General features: G+C 32.4%; 2 long non-coding RNA genes across 2 annotated transcripts; both read left to right on the forward strand.

The window, feature by feature from the left end:
- Nucleotides 1-3962: 3962 nt before the first annotated feature.
- LOC149491655 (uncharacterized) lies at nt 3963-6479 on the forward strand. Its single transcript, XR_016319346.1, has 3 exons — nt 3963-4419; nt 5276-5341; nt 6227-6479. It is a non-coding gene; the product is annotated as an uncharacterized LOC149491655 (long non-coding RNA).
- Nucleotides 6480-10440: 3961 nt separating this feature from the next.
- Nucleotides 10441-12959, forward strand: LOC149491656 (uncharacterized). The gene is made up of 3 exons (XR_016319344.1): nt 10441-10898; nt 11756-11821; nt 12707-12959. It is a non-coding gene; the product is annotated as an uncharacterized LOC149491656 (long non-coding RNA).
- The last annotated feature ends 2269 nt before the right edge of the window (nt 12960-15228 follow it).

Genomic DNA, 15228 nt, shown 5'->3' on the forward strand with positions numbered 1-15228 from the left:
TAGGCCCTGGTTAGATACTATGTGTTAATTGAGATTTAGGCTTACTACGGGCCTCGGGGGCCTTAAGCTTACCTGGGCCCTAGTGCCGGTCCGGCCCACGGAAATGGGTCGTGACAAAGGTGGTATCAGAGCATAGGTTTATAAGTTTAGAAGTAACTGCGGAGTAATTCCTGTCATGTCTTGACATAGTTTTCCTTGCTTCCCATTCAGCGTTATTCGCAGCTAGGATAAAGTCAAGTTGTTTAATGATTAAAATCTGTATCCTTGTTCTTTAGAAATGTGATTTAGTTACTGATGCTAAGGGATGGTTTAAGCAAAAAAATCTTTCTATGGATTAAATAATATTCATATATAATTTAAGTAGGTAAGAAGATAAGTTATATATGATTAATAAGTTAAAGTTAAATGATGAAAGTATATTATTTTTATTTAATACGTGTTGAATATGGAATATATATATTGAAGACTGCATGAATGTTTGTATACGTGTGCCTGCGGAATTGAGAATGAGTTGCTAATTATTTAATAAGAGAACTAAATGATTTGAATTTGAGGACATTAGAATCCATTTAACTAGAGTATTGAATTAGTATATGTATTTGATGAAATTTACATGATGTTGGTTAGTAGAATTGCTTATAATTATTGAGATGAGTATTTTTCTAGATGGAATGGATATACATGATTTTTATAAGGTTTGAATATTGAAGGATTTGGTGTGATTTGCTATAATAATTGGTGATGAGTATTTTTCATAATAAATAATATTGGTGGAATTACTATATGAAGTGAGTTTTATTTATGAGTAATGACTACTTGGTAGAGTAAAGTGTATTATTGTATTTAGCAACTATTTCTTTGGTGTGTGAATATAGGGAATAATATAAATTATTGTGGTTATAAGAAACGTAAATTGTGATTCTTAGTAAGAGATAAAGTACTCTAATCTTTATGTATTTAGTGATGGATATTGTGTGGATTGTGGCATCTTATGGTTTAATATGGTATAAATAAGAATTAAAGCTAATGGTATTTAGTCATTTGATGTTTAAAATAGTTGTTGCACACTCGATGGTATATAAATTACAAACAATGATTTTTGTTTAATAGGAGATTCTATGATCCGAGAAACGACTCTATAAGGAAATTATGTAAATAGTGGGCTATGATGATTAAGTGTATTGATGAATGACATCGGACATGGAGAGATAACTGTCCAATTATTGAATTGATGTTATACTAATGAATTAGATGAGTTAGGATGGATCTAGTCCTGTTATTATATGGATATTAAGAAAGACTTTCTACTTGAGAGAAAGAGATAAGAAAATTCTCACTTCTGTAACTTGATGGCATTTGGTTAGAAAATAGTTTTATGAGTTATATTAATTGAATCCACACATTGAGCTTATAAATATAGTGTGATAAGTGTTATTAATAGTAATAACTGGGAATAAGAGTTGATAAAAGATCATGGGACTTAGCTTAAGATGACAATGAATGTGAATACATGTAACTTGTTTGTGGAAAGCATATAAACATAAGGACTTTCTATTAATTAGTGCAATTCGTGCAAGATACTTGTTTTATTGGATAAAGAAGGTTAGTTATATTTATGTCCTTAGTAGAACATGGATGTAATTAAATTATTTTATTTCATTAGTAAGCTAGCTAAGTTTGAATTTACTATTTGTTTGGAACAGTGAAACTTGGTATAAGAATAAATAGGTGAATTTGGGATAGTTTAACAATTTTAGCGAGGAGAATACATGGTAGTATTTGAAAACTGAAAATATAAACTATAGGATTATTGGATGTGATAACGGTATGGTTTAAGATTATTGGAATGCTAACTCATGGGTGTCGATCAGATCATTAATAAATGAAAATTGCTCATGGAATTATTGAGATATCAATTAGGATGAGAGTCATTAAGATATTATTGGAGTCAATGTAAAGCTATTCTGAAGTTCTTAGTAATTGGTGGCAATTATGATTGAATGAATATTATTGTGTTATAAATGGCTGATGTGACATATCTTGTGGCTTAAGAGACTACTTAATTTGTTAGGTCCATTTTGAAGAATTCAATGAGGTATTAACCTTATTTAGAGTAAAGAACATAGAGAGAACATAATTAAGGTTGAAAATATTCCTACATCGTATGAGATATAAATTTTACAAATTTTGCAGGTGATAGACATTAAGATAGACTTGGAAAAAAAAAAAAAAGAATAAAAGAATAACCTAATGATATTATTATTTGAATATTCATCGGCATAAAACAAAGGACATAGTTTAATTAGGAGTTGGATTATAGGTTTTAACATCCTTAATCTCTTACTTAGCTTGAGCAAAAAAAAAGGGGGCACTACTTGTTTAGGATTCTTGATTTCTAAATACGTTAACTTAGTTCTAAAAGATTGATTAAGGATAGATGAAATAGATAAATTGAATATAAACTACGGTTTGGAGAATTTTACATCTTGATTGTAGGCTGGATCTCTTTATGGAAGTGAGTATCATAGATTGGCGATTACAAATTCTAGAAAATAAATGAAGAATTATCTGGCATGACAACAGCTAACTTGGCTAGTTGCATAAATTCTTGTCACAGTTAGTTAAGAAATGGTATGGTATGACAAATTGGAAAGAGGAATAGAGAAGTTAAAAACTAAAATAGGGATTTGATGGTGAATTTAAATTCTCTTTATAGTTGATGTGCTACTTGTTTTTAGGGGATTCTTATTAGTAGGATTTGAAAAGAGATTGTATATCTTTCGTTGGAAAATGGTTAAGTTGTTAAATAGGTGATGTGCTTGGGATAGAAGCCAAGATCTCCTATCAGTTGATAGCAATTAGCTAGAGAAGTGTCATGATTTTGTTTGAAATAAGCTTGTAGTAGTGGCAAGAATTTGTTCTCTTTAATTGGAAATGATCACATAGTACTTAATGGCAGAATTTGATAAGAATCGAAAACTTTCTTGATTTGGCAGCCATCATCTTATTTAATTATGAACAACTTCAATGATTATGAGGGCAAATATATGGAATTGGAATTGATGGAAAATGGATGAGTCAGCCTATAGGTTTTGAATTTTAAAATAAGGAGTCCAACTTGAGATAGTAGTAAATTGGATTGAGTATGCTGATTCTTATATCAGTAAGATTAAATACTGGGTTGGTATATGAGTTTCTTATGGAGTGATGATCATTGCCTATGATAGCTAGTGAGAGAATAAATGACGATACATCAATGTAGGTCACATGATATATAGCTAACGAGATTAATAATCCTCACTTGAGCAGAGGCTATGTGGAACTTACATTCTTATGCATAACGGTGGCTACTAGAGTCAAATCTGTGCCTTGGGTTATGAATATTTTACTTGATTTGATGACTTGTAGATATAGTACAACTCAAGTTTAAATTAACTATGGTGATAAGGTAGATATCTAACTGCTCATAAGAATACTTAATATGAATGTCATAACTTTTAGCAGTTGCAGCATTATGTGAGAAGTACAGCCACTATTGTCGTAAACAACTGTTGCATCCTTGTTTCTTGTCACTTAGAAAATTCGAGGACGAATTTTTTTTAAAGGGGGGAAGACTGAAACAACCCGAATTTTTATTTTCAAAGATTTTCCAATTAAATTTAATAAACCGACAGCTTGGAAATTTATTTTAATATTTTATTGCGAACATTGTGAGAAATCGAATCGAAAACCGATTGAAAAAGCCGAAAACCAATTGAAAATCAAAAGATTTGGGTCGAATCGAACCGAATCGAACCGGTTCGACCCAAACCATCTAGAAGCATCTATTTCTTTTCTTTTTATCTCCAGCGCTGCACCTCTACTTCTCATCCTCACCAGCGCCCCACCTCCACTCCACCAACACAGCCACCGCGCCTCCTCCTCCCTCTCTTCTTCTTCTTCTTCTTCTTCTTCTTCTTCTTCTTTCTTTCTTTCTTTCTTTCCTTTTTCTTTCTTTCCTTTTTCTTTCTTTCTTTCCCTTTCTTCTTCCCTGCAACTGTGTCTGCGTCACTGCCAGCAACTCCAGCAACGTCGGCCGATCACCACCGCGCGCCAGTTGCAGTCGCACCGCCTCCATCGCGCGCCAGCACGTCCCGTAGCTCCTCCGCGCGCCACAGTCGGCCCTCTGCCAGGTCTGTCGCGCCTACAGCAGCAGCACCAGCTTCAAGCCTCACCGCCAGCCGCACCTCCGCCCTCTGCCAGATCACCCAGCCACCGCTGCAGCTCCCTGTCGCAGAAACACCACCAGATCGTGCCACCTTCGCCTTCCCTTGCCACTGTCAGTCGGATCGGACCACTTCTGGCGTGCGTAGCTCCGATCCAACACGAGCAAATTTCCGATCTAGCAAAAATTCGACAAAAAAAAAAATTATATTTGGGGTATAAATTAATTTAACTACATTTTCGTTAATTTAATTTTTATTAATGATAGTTAATTAAATTTAGTCACTTTAGTTAGTTTAATTCTAACAATTTTAGTTGATTAACTTGATTTTAGTAATTGATTTTAGTAATCTTGAGTAATTAATTTAAATAGTATTAATTTATTGATAAATAAAATATTTAGTTAGTAATTTTAGTTGTTTAGTTAGTTTAAAATGAATTCAAAATAGTTATTGATTAATTAATATGAAGTAATTATTGATTAATAAAAATAATAGTTAGTTAAAATTAAATTCAGTATTAAATAATTTATTAGGAAATTTTGGTAATAATAAAATTTATGGAATTTAAGTGTGGATTGAAGGTAGATTATATTGTATGTAATTTTAATTTATAAATTATGGATGTAGGTTGATGTTAAGGTTGAATGTAATTTTGATATTACTATTTGGATGGAGGACGGGAAAAATTGCATTGATTGAATGCCCGACGGATGGGCTGTGTGGTTTGGAATTATTAAATAAATTGTTGATATTTTAACAGGTGGATAGTCCAATTTTTAGGGGAGATGCTGTCGAAATTTCGGTAGAAAATAAAATAAATTTCAGTAAAAAAATAAAATAAATTTCGGTGGAAATTAAAATAGATTTCGGTAGGAAATAAAATAGATTTTAGAAGAAAATAAATGAAATAGAGTTAGATAGAGAAATAAAAATTTATTACAGAAAAGAAATTAAATATCGAGATTAAATTACGTAGAAAAATTTAGAATATAAAATAAAATTATTAGAAGGGTAAAGAAATATTTTGTCTGATAGAGTTATTCTTTTTGTGTCATTCTTACTTTGCTTAGATCGCCCGGGTCCATCTAGTGCTCCTCCAGGACAACATCAAAGCTAGAATTTCGCTCTCCATCACTGTGAGTAATAATAAATAATGTATATCAACACTGCATTTGCATAACATTTATTCATAAACATTATATTGTTATTTACATATTTACAATATATTACAAGTATTTTATCATATATATTATGTTACGATCATTATAATTATACTTATATATAATTGTGCATTTGGATGAAATTGGTGTAATACGTTGAAAGAATTGTTTGATTACTTGTGCTGTGCATATACTGTGCCTTGTTTGTGTGGAATTGGGATGAAGTGGGTCACCATGGGTTTGTGAGACTGTTTCTGTTATACGGATCCTGATTCTGATTTCTGTTATATTCTGATTCTGTTATATGGATCCTGATTCTGTTTCTGTTAGCCGGGTAAATGGGAGATCGGCGCCCCCGTGTGCACCTACCGTTACCGTTACTGTTAACCACAGGTTGGCTTCTTTATTGGGCGCACCGGATAATCTAGATTTGATCGCAGCCCGCAGGGTGGCCTCCTGTTGTGAGCGCCTGATGATCTAGATTTGATGGAGACGACCGGGTTGCCTCCTGTTGGTATGGAAAAGAAAAGAGATAATGGAAAAACAATGAGAGGGCTGGTCAAGTGAGGATTAGACCGGTCGGCCAGTATGGGGGATCGGCTCCCTGGTGCACATGTGAGAGGATGAGCCATGTGGGAGGACGGCTCATCGGGGGTTCGGTGACTCCACTGACTAATTTCCACGTGATGTGATTATTTGAAGGTGATATTGTTTGTAGGTGCTGATGTAATGTCATATGATTGACTGTTGTGTGTTCATTCAGTATACTAGGGTGCATTTTGCTTGACTGTATGTGGTGTGTATTATTTATTATTATTCACTGAGTTGTAAAACTCACCCCCTTCTCTCCAAACCTCCCAGGTACTAGGAAGCAGCTGATTCGACTGAAGCTCTGCAATCTTCTCCGCAGAGTTATAAATGTAAACTTTACATTTCTGTTGTCTAATTTTGGATGTATAAGTTACTCTATTATCAGATTATTATTGAACTCCGCAGTTATAGGGTTGTGTATTACTATTGGATTTATTGTTAGCACTACACTATAAATTAAATATTATGTAATTAGCTGCAGGTGAGCCAGTAAGCCCATAATGTGATTATAATTTATTGTGAATAGGCCCTGGTTAGATACTATGTGTTAATTGAGATTTAGGCTTACTACGGGCCTCGGGGGCCTTAAGCTTACCTGGGCCCTAGTGCCGGTCCGGCCCACGGAAATGGGTCGTGACAAAGGTGGTATCAGAGCATAGGTTTATAAGTTTAGAAGTAACTGCGGAGTAATTCCTGTCATGTCTTGACATAGTTTTCCTTGCTTCCCATTCAGCGTTATTCGCAGCTAGGATAAAGTCAAGTTGTTTAATGATTAAAATCTGTATCCTTGTTCTTTAGAAATGTGATTTAGTTACTGATGCTAAGGGATGGTTTAAGCAAAAAAATCTTTCTATGGATTAAATAATATTCATATATAATTTAAGTAGGTAAGAAGATAAGTTATATATGATTAATAAGTTAAAGTTAAATGATGAAAGTATATTATTTTTATTTAATACGTGTTGAATATGGAATATATATATTGAAGACTGCATGAATGTTTGTATACGTGTGCCTGCGGAATTGAGAATGAGTTGCTAATTATTTAATAAGAGAACTAAATGATTTGAATTTGAGGACATTAGAATCCATTTAACTAGAGTATTGAATTAGTATATGTATTTGATGAAATTTACATGATGTTGGTTAGTAGAATTGCTTATAATTATTGAGATGAGTATTTTTCTAGATGGAATGGATATACATGATTTTTATAAGGTTTGAATATTGAAGGATTTGGTGTGATTTGCTATAATAATTGGTGATGAGTATTTTTCATAATAAATAATATTGGTGGAATTACTATATGAAGTGAGTTTTATTTATGAGTAATGACTACTTGGTAGAGTAAAGTGTATTATTGTATTTAGCAACTATTTCTTTGGTGTGTGAATATAGGGAATAATATAAATTATTGTGGTTATAAGAAACGTAAATTGTGATTCTTAGTAAGAGATAAAGTACTCTAATCTTTATGTATTTAGTGATGGATATTGTGTGGATTGTGGCATCTTATGGTTTAATATGGTATAAATAAGAATTAAAGCTAATGGTATTTAGTCATTTGATGTTTAAAATAGTTGTTGCACACTCGATGGTATATAAATTACAAACAATGATTTTTGTTTAATAGGAGATTCTATGATCCGAGAAACGACTCTATAAGGAAATTATGTAAATAGTGGGCTATGATGATTAAGTGTATTGATGAATGACATCGGACATGGAGAGATAACTGTCCAATTATTGAATTGATGTTATACTAATGAATTAGATGAGTTAGGATGGATCTAGTCCTGTTATTATATGGATATTAAGAAAGACTTTCTACTTGAGAGAAAGAGATAAGAAAATTCTCACTTCTGTAACTTGATGGCATTTGGTTAGAAAATAGTTTTATGAGTTATATTAATTGAATCCACACATTGAGCTTATAAATATAGTGTGATAAGTGTTATTAATAGTAATAACTGGGAATAAGAGTTGATAAAAGATCATGGGACTTAGCTTAAGATGACAATGAATGTGAATACATGTAACTTGTTTGTGGAAAGCATATAAACATAAGGACTTTCTATTAATTAGTGCAATTCGTGCAAGATACTTGTTTTATTGGATAAAGAAGGTTAGTTATATTTATGTCCTTAGTAGAACATGGATGTAATTAAATTATTTTATTTCATTAGTAAGCTAGCTAAGTTTGAATTTACTATTTGTTTGGAACAGTGAAACTTGGTATAAGAATAAATAGGTGAATTTGGGATAGTTTAACAATTTTAGCGAGGAGAATACATGGTAGTATTTGAAAACTGAAAATATAAACTATAGGATTATTGGATGTGATAACGGTATGGTTTAAGATTATTGGAATGCTAACTCATGGGTGTCGATCAGATCATTAATAAATGAAAATTGCTCATGGAATTATTGAGATATCAATTAGGATGAGAGTCATTAAGATATTATTGGAGTCAATGTAAAGCTATTCTGAAGTTCTTAGTAATTGGTGGCAATTATGATTGAATGAATATTATTGTGTTATAAATGGCTGATGTGACATATCTTGTGGCTTAAGAGACTACTTAATTTGTTAGGTCCATTTTGAAGAATTCAATGAGGTATTAACCTTATTTAGAGTAAAGAACATAGAGAGAACATAATTAAGGTTGAAAATATTCCTACATCGTATGAGATATAAATTTTACAAATTTTGCAGGTGATAGACATTAAGATAGACTTGGAAAAAAAAAAAAAAGAATAAAAGAATAACCTAATGATATTATTATTTGAATATTCATCGGCATAAAACAAAGGACATAGTTTAATTAGGAGTTGGATTATAGGTTTTAACATCCTTAATCTCTTACTTAGCTTGAGCAAAAAAAAAGGGGGCACTACTTGTTTAGGATTCTTGATTTCTAAATACGTTAACTTAGTTCTAAAAGATTGATTAAGGATAGATGAAATAGATAAATTGAATATAAACTACGGTTTGGAGAATTTTACATCTTGATTGTAGGCTGGATCTCTTTATGGAAGTGAGTATCATAGATTGGCGATTACAAATTCTAGAAAATAAATGAAGAATTATCTGGCATGACAACAGCTAACTTGGCTAGTTGCATAAATTCTTGTCACAGTTAGTTAAGAAATGGTATGGTATGACAAATTGGAAAGAGGAATAGAGAAGTTAAAAACTAAAATAGGGATTTGATGGTGAATTTAAATTCTCTTTATAGTTGATGTGCTACTTGTTTTTAGGGGATTCTTATTAGTAGGATTTGAAAAGAGATTGTATATCTTTCGTTGGAAAATGGTTAAGTTGTTAAATAGGTGATGTGCTTGGGATAGAAGCCAAGATCTCCTATCAGTTGATAGCAATTAGCTAGAGAAGTGTCATGATTTTGTTTGAAATAAGCTTGTAGTAGTGGCAAGAATTTGTTCTCTTTAATTGGAAATGATCACATAGTACTTAATGGCAGAATTTGATAAGAATCGAAAACTTTCTTGATTTGGCAGCCATCATCTTATTTAATTATGAACAACTTCAATGATTATGAGGGCAAATATATGGAATTGGAATTGATGGAAAATGGATGAGTCAGCCTATAGGTTTTGAATTTTAAAATAAGGAGTCCAACTTGAGATAGTAGTAAATTGGATTGAGTATGCTGATTCTTATATCAGTAAGATTAAATACTGGGTTGGTATATGAGTTTCTTATGGAGTGATGATCATTGCCTATGATAGCTAGTGAGAGAATAAATGACGATACATCAATGTAGGTCACATGATATATAGCTAACGAGATTAATAATCCTCACTTGAGCAGAGGCTATGTGGAACTTACATTCTTATGCATAACGGTGGCTACTAGAGTCAAATCTGTGCCTTGGGTTATGAATATTTTACTTGATTTGATGACTTGTAGATATAGTACAACTCAAGTTTAAATTAACTATGGTGATAAGGTAGATATCTAACTGCTCATAAGAATACTTAATATGAATGTCATAACTTTTAGCAGTTGCAGCATTATGTGAGAAGTACAGCCACTATTGTCGTAAACAACTGTTGCATCCTTGTTTCTTGTCACTTAGAAAATTCGAGGACGAATTTTTTTTAAAGGGGGGAAGACTGAAACAACCCGAATTTTTATTTTCAAAGATTTTCCAATTAAATTTAATAAACCGACAGCTTGAAAATTTATTTTAATATTTTATTGCGAACATTGTGAGAAATCGAATCGAAAACCGATTGAAAAAGCCGAAAACCAATTGAAAATCAAAAGATTTGGGTCGAATCGAACCGAATCGAACCGGTTCGACCCAAACCATCTAGAAGCATCTATTTCTTTTCTTTTTATCTCCAGCGCTGCACCTCTACTTCTCATCCTCACCAGCGCCCCACCTCCACTCCACCAACACAGCCACCGCGCCTCCTCCTCCCTCTCTTCTTCTTCTTCTTCTTCTTCTTCTTCTTCTTCTTTCTTTCTTTCTTTCTTTCCTTTTTCTTTCTTTCCTTTTTCTTTCTTTCTTTCCCTTTCTTCTTCCCTGCAACTGTGTCTGCGTCACTGCCAGCAACTCCAGCAACGTCGGCCGATCACCACCGCGCGCCAGTTGCAGTCGCACCGCCTCCATCGCGCGCCAGCACGTCCCGTAGCTCCTCCGCGCGCCACAGTCGGCCCTCTGCCAGGTCTGTCGCGCCTACAGCAGCAGCACCAGCTTCAAGCCTCACCGCCAGCCGCACCTCCGCCCTCTGCCAGATCACCCAGCCACCGCTGCAGCTCCCTGTCGCAGAAACACCACCAGATCGTGCCACCTTCGCCTTCCCTTGCCACTGTCAGTCGGATCGGACCACTTCTGGCGTGCGTAGCTCCGATCCAACACGAGCAAATTTCCGATCTAGCAAAAATTCGACAAAAAAAAAAATTATATTTGGGGTATAAATTAATTTAACTACATTTTCGTTAATTTAATTTTTATTAATGATAGTTAATTAAATTTAGTCACTTTAGTTAGTTTAATTCTAACAATTTTAGTTGATTAACTTGATTTTAGTAATTGATTTTAGTAATCTTGAGTAATTAATTTAAATAGTATTAATTTATTGATAAATAAAATATTTAGTTAGTAATTTTAGTTGTTTAGTTAGTTTAAAATGAATTCAAAATAGTTATTGATTAATTAATATGAAGTAATTATTGATTAATAAAAATAATAGTTAGTTAAAATTAAATTCAGTATTAAATAATTTATTAGGAAATTTTGGTAATAATAAAATTTATGGAATTTAAGTGTGGATTGAAGGTAGATTATATTGTATGTAATTTTAATTTATAAATTATGGATGTAGGTTGATGTTAAGGTTGAATGTAATTTTGATATTACTATTTGGATGGAGGACGGGAAAAATTGCATTGATTGAATGCCCGACGGATGGGCTGTGTGGTTTGGAATTATTAAATAAATTGTTGATATTTTAACAGGTGGATAGTCCAATTTTTAGGGGAGATGCTGTCGAAATTTCGGTAGAAAATAAAATAAATTTCAGTAAAAAAAATAAAATAAATTTCGGTGGAAATTAAAATAGATTTCGGTAGGAAATAAAATAGATTTTAGAAGAAAATAAATGAAATAGAGTTAGATAGAGAAATAAAAATTTATTACAGAAAAGAAATTAAATATCGAGATTAAATTACGTAGAAAAATTTAGAATATAAAATAAAATTATTAGAAGGGTAAAGAAATATTTTGTCTGATAGAGTTATTCTTTTTGTGTCATTCTTACTTTGCTTAGATCGCCCGGGTCCATCTAGTGCTCCTCCAGGACAACATCAAAGCTAGAATTTCGCTCTCCATCACTGTGAGTAATAATAAATAATGTATATCAACACTGCATTTGCATAACATTTATTCATAAACATTATATTGTTATTTACATATTTACAATATATTACAAGTATTTTATCATATATATTATGTTACGATCATTATAATTATACTTATATATAATTGTGCATTTGGATGAAATTGGTGTAATACGTTGAAAGAATTGTTTGATTACTTGTGCTGTGCATATACTGTGCCTTGTTTGTGTGGAATTGGGATGAAGTGGGTCACCATGGGTTTGTGAGACTGTTTCTGTTATACGGATCCTGATTCTGATTTCTGTTATATTCTGATTCTGTTATATGGATCCTGATTCTGTTTCTGTTAGCCGGGTAAATGGGAGATCGGCGCCCCCGTGTGCACCTACCGTTACCGTTACTGTTAACCACAGGTTGGCTTCTTTATTGGGCGCACCGGATAATCTAGATTTGATCGCAGCCCGCAGGGTGGCCTCCTGTTGTGAGCGCCTGATGATCTAGATTTGATGGAGACGACCGGGTTGCCTCCTGTTGGTATGGAAAAGAAAAGAGATAATGGAAAAACAATGAGAGGGCTGGTCAAGTGAGGATTAGACCGGTCGGCCAGTATGGGGGATCGGCTCCCTGGTGCACATGTGAGAGGATGAGCCATGTGGGAGGACGGCTCATCGGGGGTTCGGTGACTCCACTGACTAATTTCCACGTGATGTGATTATTTGAAGGTGATATTGTTTGTAGGTGCTGATGTAATGTCATATGATTGACTGTTGTGTGTTCATTCAGTATACTAGGGTGCATTTTGCTTGACTGTATGTGGTGTGTATTATTTATTATTATTCACTGAGTTGTAAAACTCACCCCCTTCTCTCCAAACCTCCCAGGTACTAGGAAGCAGCTGATTCGACTGAAGCTCTGCAATCTTCTCCGCAGAGTTATAAATGTAAACTTTACATTTCTGTTGTCTAATTTTGGATGTATAAGTTACTCTATTATCAGATTATTATTGAACTCCGCAGTTATAGGGTTGTGTATTACTATTGGATTTATTGTTAGCACTACACTATAAATTAAATATTATGTAATTAGCTGCAGGTGAGCCAGTAAGCCCATAATGTGATTATAATTTATTGTGAATAGGCCCTGGTTAGATACTATGTGTTAATTGAGATTTAGGCTTACTACGGGCCTCGGGGGCCTTAAGCTTACCTGGGCCCTAGTGCCGGTCCGGCCCACGGAAATGGGTCGTGACAAAGGTGGTATCAGAGCATAGGTTTATAAGTTTAGAAGTAACTGCGGAGTAATTCCTGTCATGTCTTGACATAGTTTTCCTTGCTTCCCATTCAGCGTTATTCGCAGCTAGGATAAAGTCAAGTTGTTTAATGATTAAAATCTGTATCCTTGTTCTTTAGAAATGTGATTTAGTTACTGATGCTAAGGGATGGTTTAAGCAAAAAAATCTTTCTATGGATTAAATAATATTCATATATAATTTAAGTAGGTAAGAAGATAAGTTATATATGATTAATAAGTTAAAGTTAAATGATGAAAGTATATTATTTTTATTTAATACGTGTTGAATATGGAATATATATATTGAAGACTGCATGAATGTTTGTATACGTGTGCCTGCGGAATTGAGAATGAGTTGCTAATTATTTAATAAGAGAACTAAATGATTTGAATTTGAGGACATTAGAATCCATTTAACTAGAGTATTGAATTAGTATATGTATTTGATGAAATTTACATGATGTTGGTTAGTAGAATTGCTTATAATTATTGAGATGAGTATTTTTCTAGATGGAATGGATATACATGATTTTTATAAGGTTTGAATATTGAAGGATTTGGTGTGATTTGCTATAATAATTGGTGATGAGTATTTTTCATAATAAATAATATTGGTGGAATTACTATATGAAGTGAGTTTTATTTATGAGTAATGACTACTTGGTAGAGTAAAGTGTATTATTGTATTTAGCAACTATTTCTTTGGTGTGTGAATATAGGGAATAATATAAATTATTGTGGTTATAAGAAACGTAAATTGTGATTCTTAGTAAGAGATAAAGTACTCTAATCTTTATGTATTTAGTGATGGATATTGTGTGGATTGTGGCATCTTATGGTTTAATATGGTATAAATAAGAATTAAAGCTAATGGTATTTAGTCATTTGATGTTTAAAATAGTTGTTGCACACTCGATGGTATATAAATTACAAACAATGATTTTTGTTTATTAATTAATTACATATATTATTCTATTTATTTATATATATATATATATATATATATATATATATATATATATATATATATAGAATCATTTATAATATATAGAAATATTTTGGATTTGACTAATCTATATCTATATATAATTCTGAAGTAAAAAAAATATTGACAAAGCAACGTGGCACTCTTTTCTTTGAGAATTTGTTGTTTTCTTTCTTTTTTTTTTTTTTTTTTTTTTTTTTTTTTTTTTGGCAAAGTTTTGAGTTTTTCTTCTTTATTTTATTTTATTTTTTGTTTTGATTGGACCATTTAAGAAACAATTCTTAATAATAGTATTTTTTTTAAAATTTCAAATCATCATCTTTTATCTCTTACTATTGTTACTATCATCGTTATCAAGATTTTCAAATAGCCTCAAATTCTAATGAGAAGCTTATTCGGAAGTTTAAAACTTTAAAAGAGTTTCAGATTTTAGTTATTAGTTCATTTAGGTTATACAGTCTAAACCGTCTTTCTATTGCAAGTAATGATCTCTCTAGTAGAGGTTCAATAGTTCAATTGTGCAGGTTCGATTGAACTGGCTCAAGTTAATATATATATATATATATATATATATATATAATAGATAAAAAGCTTATTTTTTAAGGAAAAAAAAAATAAAAGAAACAGCAAATTGGATAGGGTATTCGATAGATTAGGATCAGATTGGTCCATAACTATATCATATCCATTTATAAATGGGTTGGATTTTAGCCACCCTACTTAGGTCAGGTACTTGTGGATGAGCATCCTTACTAAAAGCAAGGAATTCAAATGACAACTCTATATGTATGACTCATGAGCTCTTCTTGTTCAAGTGAGCTTAAAAGGCTAGATTGGAGATTTTTATAGAAGGCAGAAATTAGGATTAGGGTAAGGGTTAGGAGTTATGTTTACGGTTTACTTTCTTTATATCAGGGATTTCAAAATATAGATAGAGAAAGCTCTTTTTGATGATTCTTCTAATAATTCAAATGTCATATAGAGACTAATATCCAAGAAACACATTTAACGTAAAAGGTTTGTTGATTCTGTAATTTGTAGATATTGTTGCTATTACTTACAATATGATACAACTGACTACTATATATAAAGTACGTACGATACAACTTATATGTCATTGTTCCTACT

This window comes from Jatropha curcas, unplaced genomic scaffold (genome assembly GCF_041381405.1).
Source record: "Jatropha curcas cultivar XTBG-Jc1 unplaced genomic scaffold, XTBG_Jcur_1.0 HiC_scaffold_982_pilon, whole genome shotgun sequence".
In the NCBI taxonomy this organism is placed as follows: domain Eukaryota; kingdom Viridiplantae; phylum Streptophyta; class Magnoliopsida; order Malpighiales; family Euphorbiaceae; genus Jatropha; species Jatropha curcas.